Here is a 19414-nt window from a genome sequence, read left to right on the forward strand (position 1 = left end):
GTGCCCATTTTAACAACAAAATTGCTCCAATACCACAATAAAGTAAAACAACAATAAATGGAAAAAATATTTAAATGGTTATAACAAGCTTCAGGTAGTGATAAACTCAAATCATGGCATCATCAGGGCATTAATTTCAGACAGTTTTCTGATTAATTCTGATCACCCCAGCTTGATCTTCAAGTGGTGATCATCATTGATCACTAAAGCCATAGAAAATGAATTATTTCCATAGACCATTTATTTTGTGCGTATTGACAGAACAATACTCCTGCTGATCCTCTGGATAAGCAAGGCTAGGAAACAAATGGCTTTGCCATTCAAATTGCCACTTTATTTTGTCAAAGACAGACTGGCTGCCATATAAGTATAACCATAATCAAATACCTCAAACACCTACTATCAAATAGCATATCTAGCTGAAAAGAAAAGAAAATTTTACTCACGTTTTATTTTGACATCATCCAGACCAAATCAAAGCATTTTAAAATTCAGTAAAAATCAGTAGTTATTTTAAAAGTTCTCTGTCTCTGGAAGCCAGGGAATATGTATATATACTCAAATGGGAGTGAGAAAAGACAGCTCATAGATAGATGGACATGAGCGTAGGGTCTGTAGATGAAGCAAACCTGATTGGTTTCAGACCATGGGTGTTGCAAATGAATCATCAAATAGACTACTCAATTTTCTCATTGAAATGAAAAAAAAAATGATGACCAAAAATAGATTGAAGTATGCTATGAGTAACAGCCCCAGCATCATGTTAAAGAGGCCACAAAGGAATAATGTAGGATGCTAAAGACAGCTTTAAAACCTGATAGAACTGGGAATTTGGAATGGGACCATCAAGTTTACTATGACCATTCAAGGAGTGAAGGTGTGTGTGTGTGTGTGTGTGTGTGTGTGTGTGTGTGTGTGTGTGTGTGTGTGTGTGTATGTGTGTGTGTGTGTGTGTGAAGAGGGAAAAGACTCTATTTCTCCTTTAGGTAGGTTTATACACTTGGAAAACTTCATGTTTTCTAAAGTACTACCAGAACCAAATTCTTCTATATCCTCATTATTATTTGTTTCCAAAAGAAGAGTTTTCCTAGAAAGAAGGTTTGAATTTGTCTACTTATTTATGTAGACAAATAACTCTAATGTATTAATTCACATAGAAGTAATGGATTGAAAGCAACCTTCAGGGTCCCCAAAAGAAAATGGAAAGCTCAGCTTAGCATTTTAACACTGGAGTGTGAAGCTTTCTGAAATCAAGAGAAGTGGCATATTTGTTCTGATAAGGTCCTAAAAGATGGATGATGTCTTTTAATCTATCTCTAAACAAAAAAAAAAATGTTTTTGCATTTTGACCTAGAAATCATACATACATAAACATGAAACCATGTTTTACAAATTGACACATGTGACATATGCTAAACTTTTCTATTTTTTCAAGACAGGGTTTCTCTGTGTAGCCCTGGCTGTCCTGGAGCTCGCTCTGCAGACCAGGCTGGCCTCAAACTCAGAACTAAAAGATCTGACTGCATCTGCCTCCCAAGTGTGGGATTAAAGTGTGCACCACTACCACCCATCTCTACTATAATTTTTAAACTGTAAAAATTAGCTACTTTTTATATTTGTTACCCATGATCTACTAAACTGACTTTAGAGTCCACTAGTAGCTGTCAACTCATAGGTTTAAAGGACTGCTCTCTAGTCAGGCAAAGTGGTGCATACCTTTAATCACAGCCCTTGGGAAGCTGAAACAGGTGGCTCTCTGTGAGTTCAAGACCAGCCTTTTCTACATAATGAGTTCCAGGAGAGTCAGAACTACATAGTGAGACCCTGTCCTGAAAAAAAAAAAAAAAAAAACAATAACACTAAGGAAGAAATGAAGAGAGAGAGAGAGAGAGAAAGAGAGAGACACAGAGAGAGAGAGAGAGACAGAGACAGAGACACAGAGACAGAGACAGAGACAGAGAAAAGAACTACCCTAGATCATAATGACTATTGTTTCTAAAAACAATAGCTGTCACTTCTACCAAGTAATAACTTCCATGATTTCTTTTATTTTTTTCAAAAAGGACTACAGTGCTATAGAAAAAGACAAAAATATCATGTGTGCTTGTGCACAAACATTGAGCATCCATGTGTTAATTTGTGGTGGGTAGTTAGGATGCATTTACCATGCCATCAATCTAATTTGTCAAGTGGCTGCATTCCAAGGCCAGGAAAAAAAAATGTACGTTCTTTCACATTTCAAGTTTCTGCTGAAGTAATGTTACATCTCAGGTGAGGCAGGCAAACATTTCTTTTAAACCTCAATTTTACTCACTTGCATATTGTATGATTCTTTTATTTCTTCCATTTATTTTATTTTTTGATTTAATTAAAATATGGACACTCTAATCATTTTTGCCCAATAAATAGTCATGGACTTGGTACTAGCTATTTAGGTTATGATTTCATAGATGAGTAGTGTTAAAATGCTGGCTGATGGAAAACTTCATGTTAGCCAGAAACATACACCACAGGTGGCTCTCAGCCAGCTTTCCTAAACTTGCACAAAGAAAATTTAGCAATAGCAAAGATTGGAATGGTTCGGTGGTTATACTAGCTGGCAAGGAGTGGAATGGATTGCACTGTGGTATGATGCAGCCAAGGATATCACAGTGTAGGAATGAGACTAGATTTGTTGCCATGATTCTAAATCGCTGATGTCTACTTCCAATTGGCAAGCAGATAAGAAGAAAGTCCATTAAGTATAGGAGAAGCAATGTCATTCACATTGCACAGAGCAAGCTATCATCATAAGCAATACTTTTTCTTCTATACAGAACAGATGTGTTTCAAAAATGTGACTGTAAAACTAATTTATGTAAAACAAATCTTAATTTTCTGTATGTTTCCATAATAAAATTTGAGATGAGTCCCCAGAAAGAGATAGTCTAATAAACTGAACTGAAAAGTTTTGGTGACTATCTAAGCTGGTACAATGTTTAAAGGTCAAGTAAGCTGGTATTAGAGCAGTATAATTTGCTAAGAGGAGAAAGATATGTATGATCTGAAGAGAAACCAAAACTGAGTGGCAGAGCTTAAACAAAACAAAACAAAACAACAACAAAAAAAAAACCACTCCCCATTCCAAAGAATTTGTTTCATTGTCTTCTAAAGATGACAACAGGGGAGGAAGGCTTTAGTAGTATTACAAAATAGTATTACAAAAGGTATTTAGACAAAGAAGTGAATTTACAAGAACTATAATTATTCAGGATTAAAAAAATTCCTCATTTGATTTCTTTAATCATTTACTGAACATCTAAAATACATGCCTACTGGTTTATAGGTTTCTGAATTCTTTTCATATAATATTTACAAAGGGACAAAGTTGGTAAGACAATTAGCTTAAGAAAAACAGTACCTAGGTGCAAATTTTTTATCTGAATGACCATTCCATATTTCTGTGCCTAGCTTTTTTCATCTGCTACCTGAAAATAATTATATTGCCTATTATCTATTTAATAAAGTCTTAGTGGAAATATTGTACAAAATAAGTATCATGTAAAGTATCTTTTCTTTTTTTTAAATCATATTAGCATTGTCTTTACCATCCCCATGTCAGTCTAAATGCAAGGATACTGTGGTTTTAAAAGGAGCTAAGAAATTTGCATAGTAATAGAGGTAGCAAGAGCTTGAGGTCAAACTTACTAGGTCATTTTAATTTGACTTAAATTGTTCATTTACAAAAATAAAATATACCTACAGAAATGTGAAAAAAAATCTGTACACATTGAACTCTTTTCACAAATTAGTCAAGAAATATGGCATTGTCAATAGCCTCAAGCCCTTCTCCACATTCGGTCTGGTCTCTTTTTCTTATAAATGTAAGCTGCAATATTTTAGTCCACTTTGTTCTCCTATAACAGAATATTAGGAATAATGTACACACACAACAAGTAGGAATTATTCGGGTCAAAGTTCTAAAGGCTAGAAAGTCTAAAATCCTTGCTGTATCATCTCACAGTAAAGGCCACAGGGCAAGACAGGTATAAACAAGGTATGGGTTGAATTTGTTTTAATCAACTCATGCTTTGCTTGTTATTTCATATCATTATGTAACATGAATCTTAAAAGGTCTTATTAATAAAAACAAACCCGGAGCCAGGTATTGGGGTGAATGCTGAAAGGTCAGAGCAACAGAACCAGCCATAGCCAACCTCACCTTGCCAATTCCTCAGCTGGTCTTGTTTCCTCAGACTGAAACCCTCTGAGTCCTCGTCCAAATGGATCTCATCTGAACTGCTGCTGAAAGCCTAAAAGCTTAAACAGGCTCTAGTTCCTGGTCTTTATACCTTATATACCTTTCTGCTTCCTGGCATCACTTCCTGGGATTAAAGGCATGTGTCCCAATGCCTGGCTGTTTCCAGTGCGGCTTTGAAATCACAGAGATCCAGATGGATCTCTGCCTCCAGAATTCTAGGGTTAAAGGTGTGTGTGCCACCAATTTCTGGCCTCTATGTCTAGTGGCTGTTCTGTCCTCTGAGCCCAGATAAGTTTATTAGAATGCACATTATATTGAGGGACACAATGTATCACCACATCATTACTGAAAGATATTTGTACACTTTGGTTCACAATATTTAAAAGGTGAAAATAACCCAAATGTCCCTTGTCAAAAATTGGAAAAACAGAATGTGACATAATCATTTAATGGAATTTTATTTATTTATTTGTTTATTTTTAGTTTAGCTTTGGCATTTCTCAGTCTCTCTCTATAAACCCAGACGACAAGGAACTCTCCATGTATATCAAGCTATCCTCAAACTTGTTGTGATCTTCCTATTTCTGTACCCTAAGAACTAGGATTATAGAGGTGAGCCATCACACTTGGCTGGAATATTATTCTTAAGCATATAAGGAAATATTGTTCTGTCTTATAAGAAATGAAACCAGATGTGTTGGCCTATGCATGTAAACCCAGCACTAAAGGGGCTGATGTGTGTGGATTATTGTGAGTTTGAGACCAGACTTCTCTACATGACAAGTTCTAGGCCAGCCTGTACTGTACACAGGTAGATTCTGTGTCTCAAAACAGAAAACAATCCTAAAAAAAAGTGGGAGAGAGTAATGAAATTAGGATAGTAGCTATAACATGCTTGAACTCTGAACATATTAGAAGCTGGTATACTTCAAATTGGCCTGGAAATTGCTAGGTAAACCAGACTGGCCTCAAACTCAAGGGAATCTACTTAGCTCAATTTCTTGTGTGCTAGGATTAAGAGTTTTAAATTAAGCTTTTATGAAATATGCTGATACTTCAAAGATTCATTGTGCTTTTCCATTTTGGAACATGTTTTGAAGCAAGAAAATAATGACAAGTACATAATAAAATTAATAAAAACAAGCATATGCTTCATAAAATATTTAAAGCTAGTTCTCATAATATTCTGCTGACAGGCGTCTTTTTGAGAATGAGAAATTGAAACAATAAACTTGGAAATGATACAGAAAAGGACTTTTTTTCTAATGAAATGAATAATCTACACATCTTTCCATGTGATTTTCTTACCTTCAATTTTTCAAAGTTATGTGTTAAGTTTATTTCTAATGGGGAAAGCGGCAGTAGTAAGATAACTGTACTCTGTTCATCAGATACATCCCGTATGGCAGATGAAATTGGCATCATCTAAAATCTCCTGCTTTCTCTCACATGAATCTGGGCACAGATCCTAATTTGCACATTACTGCAGGTTGATGGGAAGTCCTGGCAATTCATGTTTGCCTGTCCACATATCAGCTTTGAAGGAATATTCTCATGTTATTAGTAACAAGCTTTCTTTCTTGTATCCTACCTTACTTTCTAAAGATAAATTTGAGTGTATTTCTTGTCTAAAAATTAATAGTTCTGAACAAAATTAAATCAAAGTCATAGGTGCTGAATGCAGGATGTTAGAAATTTAGGAGTCTTGCCTTTGGAAGAGTCAATTCACTAAGGAATTTGATACACAGACCCTTTTAATCTCAACTCTGACACTAGTAATCTTTTTGCCTTGAAGCAAGGCACATACCTGTATGTGCTTCAGTATTCTCATCAGCAAGATAGGAATGATGATGGCTTTCCTGTCATAAAGTTCTATTGAGAATCAAATGAGTTGTGACGAGTTAATGACTTACTCAGGTAAAGTATTTAGACTGAGTTTCAATGACTTTTTTTTAATGCCATCAATTACTGTAATTCTGAGGTCCTCAAAGAGAAAAAGATGTCCAGTGATGTGTGCCACTGGACAATTGCAGTTCAGACTGAATGGAGCCCATATAAAGCAGAGTAAAAGTGAAAAACACATAAGATTATCACCTATTTCCAGATGAGAAACAGGTCAGTAAATTGCAGTGTTATATGGGTAGCGTTTACCTTTTTCTTTAAAAGCAGGTTAAAAATATTCCAGTCTAAGTTGTATTTAGTAAAATATTTGCCATTACTATATAGCCCTAAACTATTTCACATGATGAAATTGAAGAATTGAACTAAATATTACCTTACCTTGGACAAATGCACATGATCACCAATTTACCTTACAGCAGCACATTGGTTGAACCTTGAGGTCTAAGAAAACACCAATTCAAAATATAAATTCTGCCTCTTACCAAACCAGAAATAAGCCAGAGCAGTGGCTCTTCCTTTGATTTCTTTCTTTTCTACTATGCAATTACAGAAGATAAATTTCTTAATCAGAACGCAAGCTTGCATGTGGCTTGTTCTTCTGCATGTTGATTTCATTCAAATTAGCACTCTTTAAGGCAGTTTTTAATGCAGCACAGCCAACAAATACTTAAACACTACTTTTAATGAAATCAAAGGCATTCTATGGCAAGAACAGTGGCAAATTTCTGTTATTGGACATATTTAATACAAAACAAAATTAAAACACAAGCCCAGCGCTGACTCTTTTCAAAACACTTTTCCTGATACACAAAAGCTAATGTAAAAAAGTAGCACAGTGCTCTGGAAATCTGAAGACCAGAAACCAACTTCCATCTCTGTTGCTATTATCTGCAGGCCACTGGATTTTTCCAACAAGAAAGATCCCTCAAGTCTTCAGAAAAGTAAAATTCATTTATTTAAAATTCCTTTTTACAGGTACAAGTTATGTGGCCAAGAGAAATGAAAATCTGAAAGCTAATTAGCACCACAAACAGGAAATAAAGTACCTCTCCTGGTGACCAAACTAGCAAGCTTTTACTTAGAACTGTTTGTCAACACTTTCAATCTGTATGTTGGGAGCATGTCTTATGAACTAAGTTCTATTACATCATCTCTCAGGGATTCATTTCAAAAATCTTTTGGTTGGATTTGTTTTCAGGGAATATCACAATAAATACTGCACTCAAGGTGGCTTAAAGAGAAATAGATTTTCTTGCAAATCTCAAAACCAGAAGTTCAAAAATCAGGGATTGGTTTCATTCTGAGGCCTGCAAATAACCACATTTCCACTGTGTCATCAGAGGGTCTCCTCTCTAAAGTTCTTGTTTCCCATTTGGCTTTTTGTATTATGACACCACTCAAGATTGGATTCTGGTTTACCTCCACGACCTCATTTTAACACAATTACCTTTTTTAATACTCTATTTCTAAGTACAGTCCTACTCAGACATATTCTGAAGTCCCTTAAGGCTTCAACATACAAACCTAGGAGGGCAAACAAGTCATCCTGTGACACCAGTTTTTACAAGCCTACTAAATCATAGGGTACTGTTAGGGCTTAATCATTTCCCCACTTCAATAAGTGTTTAATCATCTCCTCAAACCACCACTGCTCCTAACAAAATGCACTTTTTTCTGTGGTCTTTTACTTTTGTTTAAGAACTGACCTTTTTTGTCCCCTTTCCTTTCAGTTTCCTCATTTGTAATAAGAACTACAAACTATTATATAAAGTACCACGCTCTTCAGTTTTTCATATAATCTCATACTTTTCACAAAGACTAGGCAAGGTTAGTATTAACACACCCATGTAATAAAGAAAAACAGAGTGGGAAACTAAGGTTTAGGGATATCAAGTCACACAGCAAGTACAGGATCTATAGCTAAACTGAGATGTCTCCAAAATCTGTATTTCTATTTCATATACCCAACTATCACTTTGTAAAGTTTTTTCATGTGTGTTTGTGTAATAGTATGTTTGTACATGTGTGGTATATGGGCATATGTGTATATACATGCTTGTGCCTGAGGGAGAACATTCTTTTATCTTCTACCCTTGAGGCAGAGTCTCTCATTGAACCTAAAGGTAGGCTGATTACTAACAAGCACTAACAATCATCCCATCCCCACCACCAACACCACACTGCAGAAGTGGGTTCCAGATGTAAACAACCATGCTAAGCCTTTTAAATAAATTCTAGCAATTTAAAATCATATTCTGAAGCTTAAAAATCAGGTGTTCTTAACTGCTCAGGTATCTTTCCAGCCCCACTAGTTTGTTGCTTTCTGCCTACTAACTTAGACTAGAAGGGAATTTCCATAGGTAGCCAAGTGCTTCATAGTCAAGCTGAAAGAACATGTGTGTCTTTTGTAGTCTTTTGTTTGTTTTTTAGTATCAAATGCCCTCTTATTTCCTGTTGCTGTGCATTTAATTAATGGACTGACAACTTAAATATTAGTAGAGAACAGGGATTGAGCTGAATAGAAACAAAGTGTGTCAATGTTTATAAATCCAATGTCACTCAGAGAGGTTCCAAAAGCAATAGGGATGTGTGAAGAGTGTATCATAGGCCAGGCATACAGGACTTTGTCAGGAAAGAGGATGACTCATAAAGAAATAGGGAGTTGGGATTACTTTTGAAAAAGGAAATGCTACTTTGATATTTTCATGAGTAATTCAAATACAACTCATTTTATCATTTCAAAAGAAATAAGAGAGAGGATTTGAGTGTCATTGCCATGGAAATAGAGCTCCTTATGCCATGTCAATGGGAGGTATATATTTGTTTGCCCCAGTTCGCATTGTTCAGTGAATCATTCAGAGGAGTGGAAATAGATAATAAAGACAGCCACAGCTACCACAATGGAAACATTCCTACCATCATGGAAACCTCCAAACAAAACAGATGAATGTAAACACCTGGCTAGGATCCAGCAAAGCACTTAGCAAAGAAAAGCAGCCAATTTTAGTAGAAACACTAAGGAACTTATAATTTCAAAGAACACTCCTAGAAATATGGCAAGGCAGGAAAATTCTGAATCTTCCCCGCCTTTCCTCTTCTATTAATTTCTACCATTCTTTCTTTGCTGTCTGTTCCCCCAAAGACAAGAGTCAATAGAAATCTACATTAAACAAGAGTTTAAAAATTTCAGATTTAAGTATTAAGAAAAAGACAAAGGAAACACTATATTTGTTGTTTATGACAAAAGATAAAATATATGCTTAAAGACTTATCAGTTTTCATAATCAGAGTCATTTGTCACTGTAATGAAATCTTTGTAAAGCACTGATATAATTATGTGCCATGAATTACAAAGAATTCATATGTAATATAGAATACAAGCAAAGCAAGCAAGCAAAGATCAAATTTATATAACATTGATATCAATAAGTACTATTTGTTTACTAGATGTAAGGCTCTGTTCTATGTTCATTACATCTAGTTCCTTATTTTCTTCATGTTTTACATATGAAGAATGGAGGCACAGATCAATCATGTAACTCTCCTAAGGGCACAGCAAGTAACTGGAGGAGCAGGCCCCAGGTATCAATCCAAGCATTCTGAGAACTAATATTTAATAGTTATGTGCTTATTTGGTAGTTCAAGTAAGCAGTTTAGCTGCATTATCTTATTTATCCCTGCTTAAAAAAAATTAAGATCTGCATTATTGTCTCCATTTTTTTTTGTTTTTTTTTGTTTGTTTGTTTTTGTTTTTCGAGACAGGGTTTCTCTGTGTAGTTGTCTCCATTTTTAAGTTGAGGTAATCAATATTCAGGGATTAAAAGTGATAACTAGATATAAAATCCAATTTTCTTATATACTACATGATGCTAGCCAATAAAAATGATCACCTATACAAATATGTACATTTTACATTGTCCTTCAATATAGCATGAGTGATAAACTAATGCAATGATATACATTAGTTGTCAAAGATAAGCAAACTAGTGACCTCACGAATCAAGCACACAACAACACACAGCTAAGGATAATCTATTAAAAGAGGAAACAATTCAGAGCAGAGTGTTTCACATATTTTGGCTATGATTTCACACAAACACACATACACACATTGAAGGGGTGGAGCAGCAGCACTTGTGGCTGGCTGCAGCTATGGCAGCAACCAAGGTTTGGTCGGTGCTGAATACTGCAGGTATACAGCAGCATTGGCGGCGGCCCGTGGTGGTGGAAGAATCATGAGCCATGGTTACCTTTTTAGAGCTTTATTAGGAGAAGAGAGACAGAGACAGAGACAGAGACAGAGACAGACAGTGACAGACAGAGACAGACAGAGACAGAGAGAGACAGAGAGACAGAGACAGGGAGACAGAGAGGCAGAGAAACAGAGAGACAGAGAGACCATGCAGAGGAAAAGTACAGAGAGAGTATGTGGGAGAGAGCCTGTAGGAGCGCACGTCCTCTTTTCAGGCTGGGACACAGTTGCAGGCTGATGACATAATAAGGACAGAATCCTTACATCCCAGGCTTTTGCTTATTATTAAAAAAGCAGGTAGATGGAAATAGGGGCATCATTTCTCTCAAAAGCTTCTTCCAGCAGACTGTTGGACATTGGTTGGCTCTTGGGGGAATGGGGAAGGGGGAGTCTTTCGAGGTAGACAGGCATTGTGGGATACTGTCATCCGTTGCTCTGGAGACATGCATCCCTTTTGGCTGTGGCTGGGAACATTTTGTCTGACAAGATGCTGGTGACACAGAAAAAAGCTTAAAGAGAAAAGTATCATTATCATTATTATTATTTTTTGGAGTGTTCCTAGACCAGGGCAGTTGGCACTTATCTGAGGTAGATCCGGCCTGTCCAGATGTTTTTAAGGCTGTTTCTGGAGATTGGGAAAAGTTTTGAAACATGTTAAGAAGCAGCCATGAGAAGATTAGTGACTATATGTGGTATTTCGTACTCTGCTTATATTGGTTAGTGTTAATGGGAGAGACAGAGAAATTGGAACATGTTAAGCTTTATCAGAGACAGACTATTTTAAGGCACCTGTTTCCTTTACTAATTTGGCATCCAGGAGACAGGTGATCAATTGTTAAAAGCTTTTTACAGTAGTAGATGTTTACATTAAAGTAATGCAAAGATGCTTTTGGGTCTGGGGGTGTACATACCCTTTAGCTGTTATAGTTTCTTACTTGATGATCTCTGGACTCTGGTTCTGTGGTGGTCCTGTGTCATTAGCTGAACAGTGAGTTAGAACAGGGAACTGGGAAGATAAAGGCTTGTGGTACATGAGAACTTTTTTTTTTTTTTATTTTTTGGAATTAGTGACAAGGCAAAGATCAGGGCCCTGTCTGTGTGCACGTGAGAAACATAGGTGAGTAGATCTGGAGTGAGGCAATGAAATGAAAGCTCCTATCTTAGCTGGAAATCTTTCCATTAAGTAACTCTGAAAGGGCAATTAAATCTGGTGTGGTGGGTAAGGCTGTCTTTTGTACCCTGACAATAGGGAAATGAAGAGAGGTGACATCCCAAAACTTCCAGGACTGAGTCAGTGGTTTTGGTGTCCAGAAGGAAAGAAATGATCACTTTCCTGCTGCGTTCTGGGTTTCCTGCCATGTCTGTAGCCAAGCCTAGGTTTGCTGGAGGTCTTAGCTTGATGTACCCATGTGTCTTGGTGCCTGGGGGCAGTCAGCTGACTGGTTGTCTTTCTAGGTGGCACTTTCAACAAGGCTGTTGATAGCCTGGCAGGGCACTCGCTAGCCCATGGCCTTTTTTCTCACTTAAAACAGGGACCCAACAGCTTTTGGGAGTCATCGAGCACCTGCACTTGGCAATTTTGTTTTCGGGCTTTTATCTCTTCCCTGGCACACCTTAAATGCCACAGATGACTCTTTTGCCTGTGGGGTCAGAAGCCTTGCTCTCTAGATGTTTAAGTTTTAGTCTGGGAGGTCTGGGGAACAAGAGATGGATTTTACTCCATGTCCTGAATTTTTTTCCTGATGGTTGCTGGCTTAAGGACAGCTTTTGGAAGATCTGCCAGGAGGCAGACTATAAACTGATCCTTTTGGAAGACTTGCCTGAGGCTATAAGCTGATTTTTGGCTTAAGAGCCATCCTGACTACTATAAACTTATTTGTATGGATCTTAGCTGCTTCTAGACCCATCTGTGCCTCTCAAGGCAGTTTGAGAATGAGTGGGTTGAGTTAAAGTGAGTTAGGGTGAGAGTCAGTAGAAGCCACCCAAGCCTGCCCATTTGAGCCTGCCCACTGCCAGTGGAAGTCAGACAGAAAAGGTTGCACATGGCAGAGGAAAAGAAAAGATCAGAATGGGGAGGGAGAAGGGTTCAGAGCTTTAGCAGAAAGCTTGGGGATAAAGTAACTCTTATTTGCCTGTTCACTGGCAGAAGTTCCCGCAAAGCTGTTATGCAGCCAGATTTACTGGTGTCCGCCAATGTAAGTGGTAAATGTATCCGCCCCTTTGGCCTATGGCTGTAGCCAGCAGAAAAATTAAAAAACAAACAAACAAACAAACAAACAAACAAAAAACCCCCACAGGGATCAGACTCCAATCTCAGGTGTCCCCAAGGAGAAAAGAAAGATCTATGAATCAGCTCAGGTTAGCCTTCCGCTTCACCAAGGGAGGCTAAGGGCTGAGGCGTGCACTGCAGGTGGTCCACCTGGTAGACCAAGGCAGCATTGACTCCCTTGTCAGGAGTGAAAATGTGCCCTAGTCAGCACAGCCCGAGGACAACCCCTGGAGTGTCCGTCTCAAAGAACAGAGGTCAGACTATAGCCATGAGAACAGCAGAGCACTCACTGTGTAGTGAAGAAACATGGCGGCAAACATGTCGGCAGCGGTAGCAGTGTGGAGGTCCAGCAGAGGCAAGGGACATGAGCATGCTCTCGATCTCCTGGTCTTGCTGGAGGGGGGAGGAGGTGACAGCGGAGGCAGTGGCAGTGGCAGTTAGGCAGGTCCTCAGTGATCTCCCCGAGTCTGAATGGCACCAATGAAGGGGTGTAAGGACAGAATCCTTACACACGCATGTACACACATACACACATGCATACATGCATGCACACACACACATACAAACACACACTGCTTAAAAGAATATTTAAGAGTAGCTTATGACTATTTAAAAGAATATTTTAAAGTAGCTTATGGCTGTTACATACTAATGAACTGGAGAAGATGAGGCTGATGATTCATAAAGGTCTGACACTGAAAGATGAGAATGGTAGTTCACAAAAGCTTACCTCACAGTTCAGTTTCTATAATATCTATTCTTTATAAATGATTTATCTGGGTAGAAGTAGTGAGAGGTCACCTATGCACTCATCAATCTAGTATATATTTTAAACACCTATTAGGTGTGAGATATTGTTTGAGGGCTCTGTGGATATAAAAATACACTATACACTTTCTCCTTTAAGGTACAGTGAGAAAATTATAAACCAAGCAGATAAATGATGAATAGGTAGATCATGAGTAGATAGATAGATAGATAGATAGATAGATAGATAGATAGATAGATAGATAGATGAATATACAGGAAAGAAAGAATAGACTAGAGTAGAATAGAATAGAAGTTGACAGAGTACAGAAGTATGTTAATTGGCATTAACTGTCATGGTGAGCATGTTTGTTATATGGGAAGGGGATACAAAAGAATCACTTATTGTAAAAATGAAGACTATTTTTCACCATAAGTAGAGCCTAGTGACCACCTCAAAATATCATTTTACCTATAATAGTAAGAAATCAATGAGTGAGATGATCACACTAGTAAATTAGAACTAAATTTAATGATTATTGAATTAGATAAGTCAGGGGCTGCAAATAGAAAGTTAGTAGGTTGTGGTAACCATAGAGAAGAGAAACAGGAAGACAGCTAGAGAAACACAAAGTAAGATACCAGTGAATGAAGAGTAAAAATCAGCAGAGACTGATGAAAACAGAAAGTCATACAGATGATGAAACCAAAGATTTATTGTGGTTGGTCCTTCAAGCCTGGATAAAAAGGTGAGATTAAGGAAATCTAAATGAGTATCACTTTTTATGAGCTTTACCTGAGACATGAAGAATTTATATTACTAGCAAAATATGCCAGTAGAGGTGCTTACCAGGCAGTGGTAAGTGCAGTAACTAATGTGTCCTCTGTTTAAAAGTGAGAACTATGGTTACATATTTAATATCTGCATCTATTTACATGCCAAACCCTGTGCAAATCATTGCCCTTAGAAACTTAGAAATATTACCTGTAATATGGTCATCATGAATTCCCTCCTCCTCTGTATACACACACACACACACACACACACACACACACACACACACACACACACACGCCTTCATTAAAAAATAGAATCTGTTCATTCCTTTTGATGAATGAAAGCTAGCCTAATGCCTTGCTCTGTCAATTTGGAGAAGGAATGCTTAGGAGTTCTAAGGCTTGTTAACAAACACGTCTTACAATCTCACCTATGTGGGCCTGTGACTACCTTTACCCTGAATTCCAGTTGTTACGTAAGAAGTCTTATTACTTTCATGCTATAAGAAGCTCAAGACACATGGGAAAAATTCCTGGAAAATAAAAACACTGCTTTTAAAAAAAAAAAGAGGAACCAGGTATGTTTTTGGCACACCTTGAATTCCAGCACTTGGAGGCAGGCAGATCTCTATGAGTTCAAGTCTAGCCTGATCTACAAAGTAAGTTTCAGGCAAATCAGGGCAATATAGTGAAACCTTACCTCATTAACAGACAAACAAACAACAAAATCTAGAAAAGGAAAATGAAGAGAAAGAAGCAAAGTGTTTCAGGACTCAACTCATTTGCATGAAAAAGCTGCACTCTTGGTGGACCCTCTAATACTTATGCCAGGAATGCCAGAACTGAACTACCCAGCTGAGCTGTTTTGTTTTCCATCATTGCAATGAAAACCTGAGATAAATAAATTTGTAAGTTATTTGGGTTCACAGTTTGGTTCCCTGTATCTAAACAGAATATCACAGTGAGCAGCATACGGTAGACCAAAGCCTTAACATGAGGGTAGGAAAGCCCTCAGTAGTTTACTATCACCCAGTAGGCCCAAGCTCTTTCAAATACCTCCAATAGTGGAACCTAAAGAGTAGGCATTTATCAAATGGGCCCTTTGAGAGACATTCTAGTTCTACACTGGATCATCAGTCAAGTTCTTGGCCAAGTTTCTTACCCACAAATTCATAAAATATGAACTTCACTAGTGCTAATAGTAATGACTATGTTACCAAAATTTAAAACCATTGTACTACATTCCAGTCTGGACTATTTCTTAAGGACAAATCACTAACTGGAACAGAATATAATAACAAACTAGGTGTCACAATGCATTTAGAAAGGCAAACATGCAAAAATTTATAATGCTGTATGATGAATTTAATGTCTTTGTCAAGGAGAGAAGACACAAAAAAGTTATCATAAACAAAACATTTTTGAAGTTTGAAGGAACAAGCCATTCTAGGAATCTGTTGTTTATTAAAAGGATATATTTCATTCACGTAATTTGTTTACTAAAGTTTGTTTTTTGTTTAGTTTCATTTTTGTAATAAATGCAAGATAAATTACAAACTATCATGAGCAGTTAAAGAGTAGAATTGATTATGACAATTTTAGGGTGTGAATGCCATTTCTGAGTTACATTTTCATTCAGTAACAATGCACTTAGCTGATGTATACAGTTTGTGGCAATTTGAAAAAAAAAATGAGGTCTAAATAGCTTCAATTAAGTTTGTATAGATCATGGAAGTTTTTATTTTCCTAAAAATGTGTTTATTATAGGTCAGTTCTATATAGAACATGTTGCTAGAGTTTTCCTGCCTGGCCCACAGTCAGGACAAATCTTGCTCACCTGCCAGTCCCACAGCCGCTCAGACTCAACCAAGTAAACACAGAGACTTATATTGCTTACAAACTGTATGGCCGTGGCAGGCTTCTTGCTAACTGTTCTTATAGCTTAAATTAATCCATTTCCATAAATCTATACCTTGCCACACGGCTCGTGGCTTACTGGCATCTTCACATGCTGCTTGTCCTGGTGGCGGCTGGCAGTGTCTCTGACTCAGCCTTCCACTTCCCAGCTTTATTCTCCTCCTTGTCCCGCCTATACTTCCTCCTGCCTGACTACTGGCCAATCAGTGTTTTATTTACCAAACAATCAGAGCAACACATTTGCCATACAGAACATCCCACAGCAAGAACACACTATGATTAGGAATATAACTACTTAGCAAATGATACACAAAGCATGGTCTATGAACAGCAAATCAATTCATTTATACATAAAGGAACAAGAGCATCTTAGCTTCTGTGTCCTCTGTATGTTGATGGTTGAGACTCATGGTATGATAAATCAAGTCTGTCTTCCTTTGTTTCAACTTATTATGTTTAGTTATTTAGTGTGTATGTGTAGGTGTGTGTGTGGGTAAGAAGACAACTCACCAGAGTTGGTTTTCTCCTTTACCATGTGGGTCCTAGGGATCAAAATCAGGTTGTCAGGTTTGGTCACAAGTTCTCTCACCAGCTGAGACATCTAACTAATGCAATACAACTTTTCTTTAAGATAGAAGATCCATTATCTGTTTATTTCCATCAGTGAGTTGAAAAACTGCCATAATCTTTTCTGGAGACTGAGGATTCCGATGAAATATCTACTGAAGAATTATTTAAGCCTATAGCCTCTTCTCCACCCTCTGCCCCCACCCTTTTCTCTCTGTATTGTGTACTTGCCTGTGAGTGTGTGTGTGTATGTGTGTGTGTGTGTGTGTGTGTGTGTGTGTGTGTGTGTGTGTGTATGCAAAGGGAGGTCAGAGGTCAAGTTCAGGTTTCTTCTTCAATTTCTCTTAACCATATTTTTGAGACAGTGTCTCTCACTCATCCACCAGAGTTTCAAGGATTCTCCTATCTGTCTTCCTGACTGTCAGAATTGGTGTTACTGTTACATGTCACAATGCTATGCTTTTTTCCTTTTATATGAGTGCTAAGGACCTGATCTCAGGTTCTTATGTTTTCCCAGCAAGTATTCTATCCTTCTGAGCCATCTCCCCAGCCCTCTATTTCTATTCTTAGTGATTGTGTCAATCAATCTTTAATTTGAGTGACTTTATACACAAGCCCAATATATCTGAAGTTATTTGACAATGACATTAAGATTCTTTGTCTTTAGACAAATCAAAGATAGATATCTTACCTGAATCTTCTCTAACTTCTATTTTCTTGTCTACCAATTGGTTCAGGGATCCACTGTTATTGATAGGAGGTTCTCTTCTGTGTCTCTGTCAAGTTTTTCCTTAAGCATCTCAATCATTTCTATCAGTCAATTCCCATTCTCTCCTTTAAATCCAGATACCTGGGGTTTCCCTGTCAGAAGCATGAATTAAAAATTTTAAGTCATATCAATAAATCATGCTGCATTTAGTTGAAGAAAAAATTAAGGGCACCTGCTCCTGCTTCAAAAGAAGTATGAATTACCAAACTATGAGACTATTTCTACTTCAGAGCCACTATGAATGTGTAGCTGCCTTCAGTGGTAATCTCTGATAAGCCTATCTATCTTAGCCATCCTATGACTTCAGAACCCTTAATCACAATAGAATCCAGTATCTTCAATAAGGAAACGTCAAAGCAAGGAAGTAAAGGGAGTGAAACAGGATTGACTCAGGGAAATGTGTAAACTCTGACATATACAGATGACTAGAGAGTAAAATGAAATGGAAGAAAGAGAAGATAAAAATGTATTTCAAGGATAGGTTTAAGCAAGACAGCTTTTAAAAAGAGACAAGTCTTTAATGTTTACAGTGTTCTAGAATGCCCAAAGTCAATTTCGAAGCTGCCCATTTTCTATTTCAATCATCCATATTCATAAAACTATTTTGTTATTAGTTTAAGAAATATGCATATGGGAATGACATTCTGAATCATTATGACACTATAAATACTATCATCACAAAATGATACACTAGTTTAAAGAAAACAAGCATTATTAATGGTACTCTTCAAAATCAAAAGGCTTTGTCTCCTTTTTTGATAGTTCTTAATCACTTCCAAACAGGCACATTGTGCCCTATAACTTAGGCTTTTGCTGATGTTTATTTTCTTTGTTCCATGTGGGGAGCCATCCTATCCCCACATTTTCCAAGGGTACTCTTGAGCAGGAGCAGCATGAAATATTAGATAGAAAGATAGCTGGGGAGGGAGAGGGAGAGAGAGAGAAACACAGAATAGCCTCAGGAGGGCCTGGATCCTAATCCATCCATCGGGCCCTGATTGTTTCTGCCAAAGGGCTTTTAAAGGAATGCCAAGGGGTGGAGGAAAAGACTTCCCCCTAACATAGCCAAGTGCAGACCATTCCAGACACCTGGTAACTATGCACATGGTCAAGCCATCTCCTAATGCAGGCCTGCTGTGTAAAGCAAGCTCAGATCTCACTAGGAAACCTCTGTGGACCCCAACAATTCCCTCTTCTTAATTTTTTAAAGAGCGTCTCAGGCCCCATCAGATAGGCTGAGGTCTATCTTAGGTCATTCTCCACAACTATTTCTTCCATTACCCATAGGCTGGAAGCTATCAAGAGAAAATTGCCCGTCATTGACTATCAGCCTCTGGTAGGAGGGAGTACTGAGTTTAACTTAGCTCTGACCCAGGTTCCTATTGAGCTTACAACCATCACAATGATCTCCATAGCTACCACACCCCCCAGTACAGGAGTAGAGGATGATAGAGATGGCATATCTTTTTTGAATGGGTCTTAAAATGTCCATAACAATTTTAGCTGTGCTAAGCACTTTTTCAACTTAAATTCTTGATGAAAACTGCATCCAATCAACTACATCCAACTTAAAGATTCCCTTAGCTTTTTTTTTTTTTTTTTTTTTTTTTTTTTTTTTTTTTTTTTTTTTTTTTTTTTTTAGCAAACTCTGGTTCATTGACAACATGATTCAGGTATAAACATCATCATACATATTTACAACTCTCTTAATTGAACTATTATAACTATACATATTTACATTTCTTTACTTTTACAACTAGTATGGTCATTTAATACATGTATTCACACTTTTTGCAAGCTTACATTAAATACTTAGACTTACATTCAACATTTACACTTTTCACAAACTCATATTCAACATATACTTGTAGCTGGAGTTTTTCTGGTCCTGCCTGGCTCACAGTCAGGACAAATCTCTCTCACCTGCCAGTCCCACAGCTGCTCAGACCCAACCAAGTAAACACACAGAGATTT

The 19414-nt window shown here is 37.4% G+C and overlaps 1 long non-coding RNA gene across 1 annotated transcript; it reads right to left on the bottom strand.

The window, feature by feature from the left end:
* Positions 1-12959: 12959 nt before the first annotated feature.
* LOC131898835 (uncharacterized) lies at positions 12960-18825 on the bottom strand. The gene is made up of 3 exons (XR_009376033.1): positions 18722-18825; positions 17363-17532; positions 12960-13130 (listed from the first exon to the last, which is right to left on the bottom strand). It is a non-coding gene; the product is annotated as an uncharacterized LOC131898835 (long non-coding RNA).
* Positions 18826-19414: the final 589 nt, after the last annotated feature.

Source organism: Peromyscus eremicus, chromosome X (genome assembly GCF_949786415.1).
Source record: "Peromyscus eremicus chromosome X, PerEre_H2_v1, whole genome shotgun sequence".
Classification (NCBI taxonomy): domain Eukaryota; kingdom Metazoa; phylum Chordata; class Mammalia; order Rodentia; family Cricetidae; genus Peromyscus; species Peromyscus eremicus.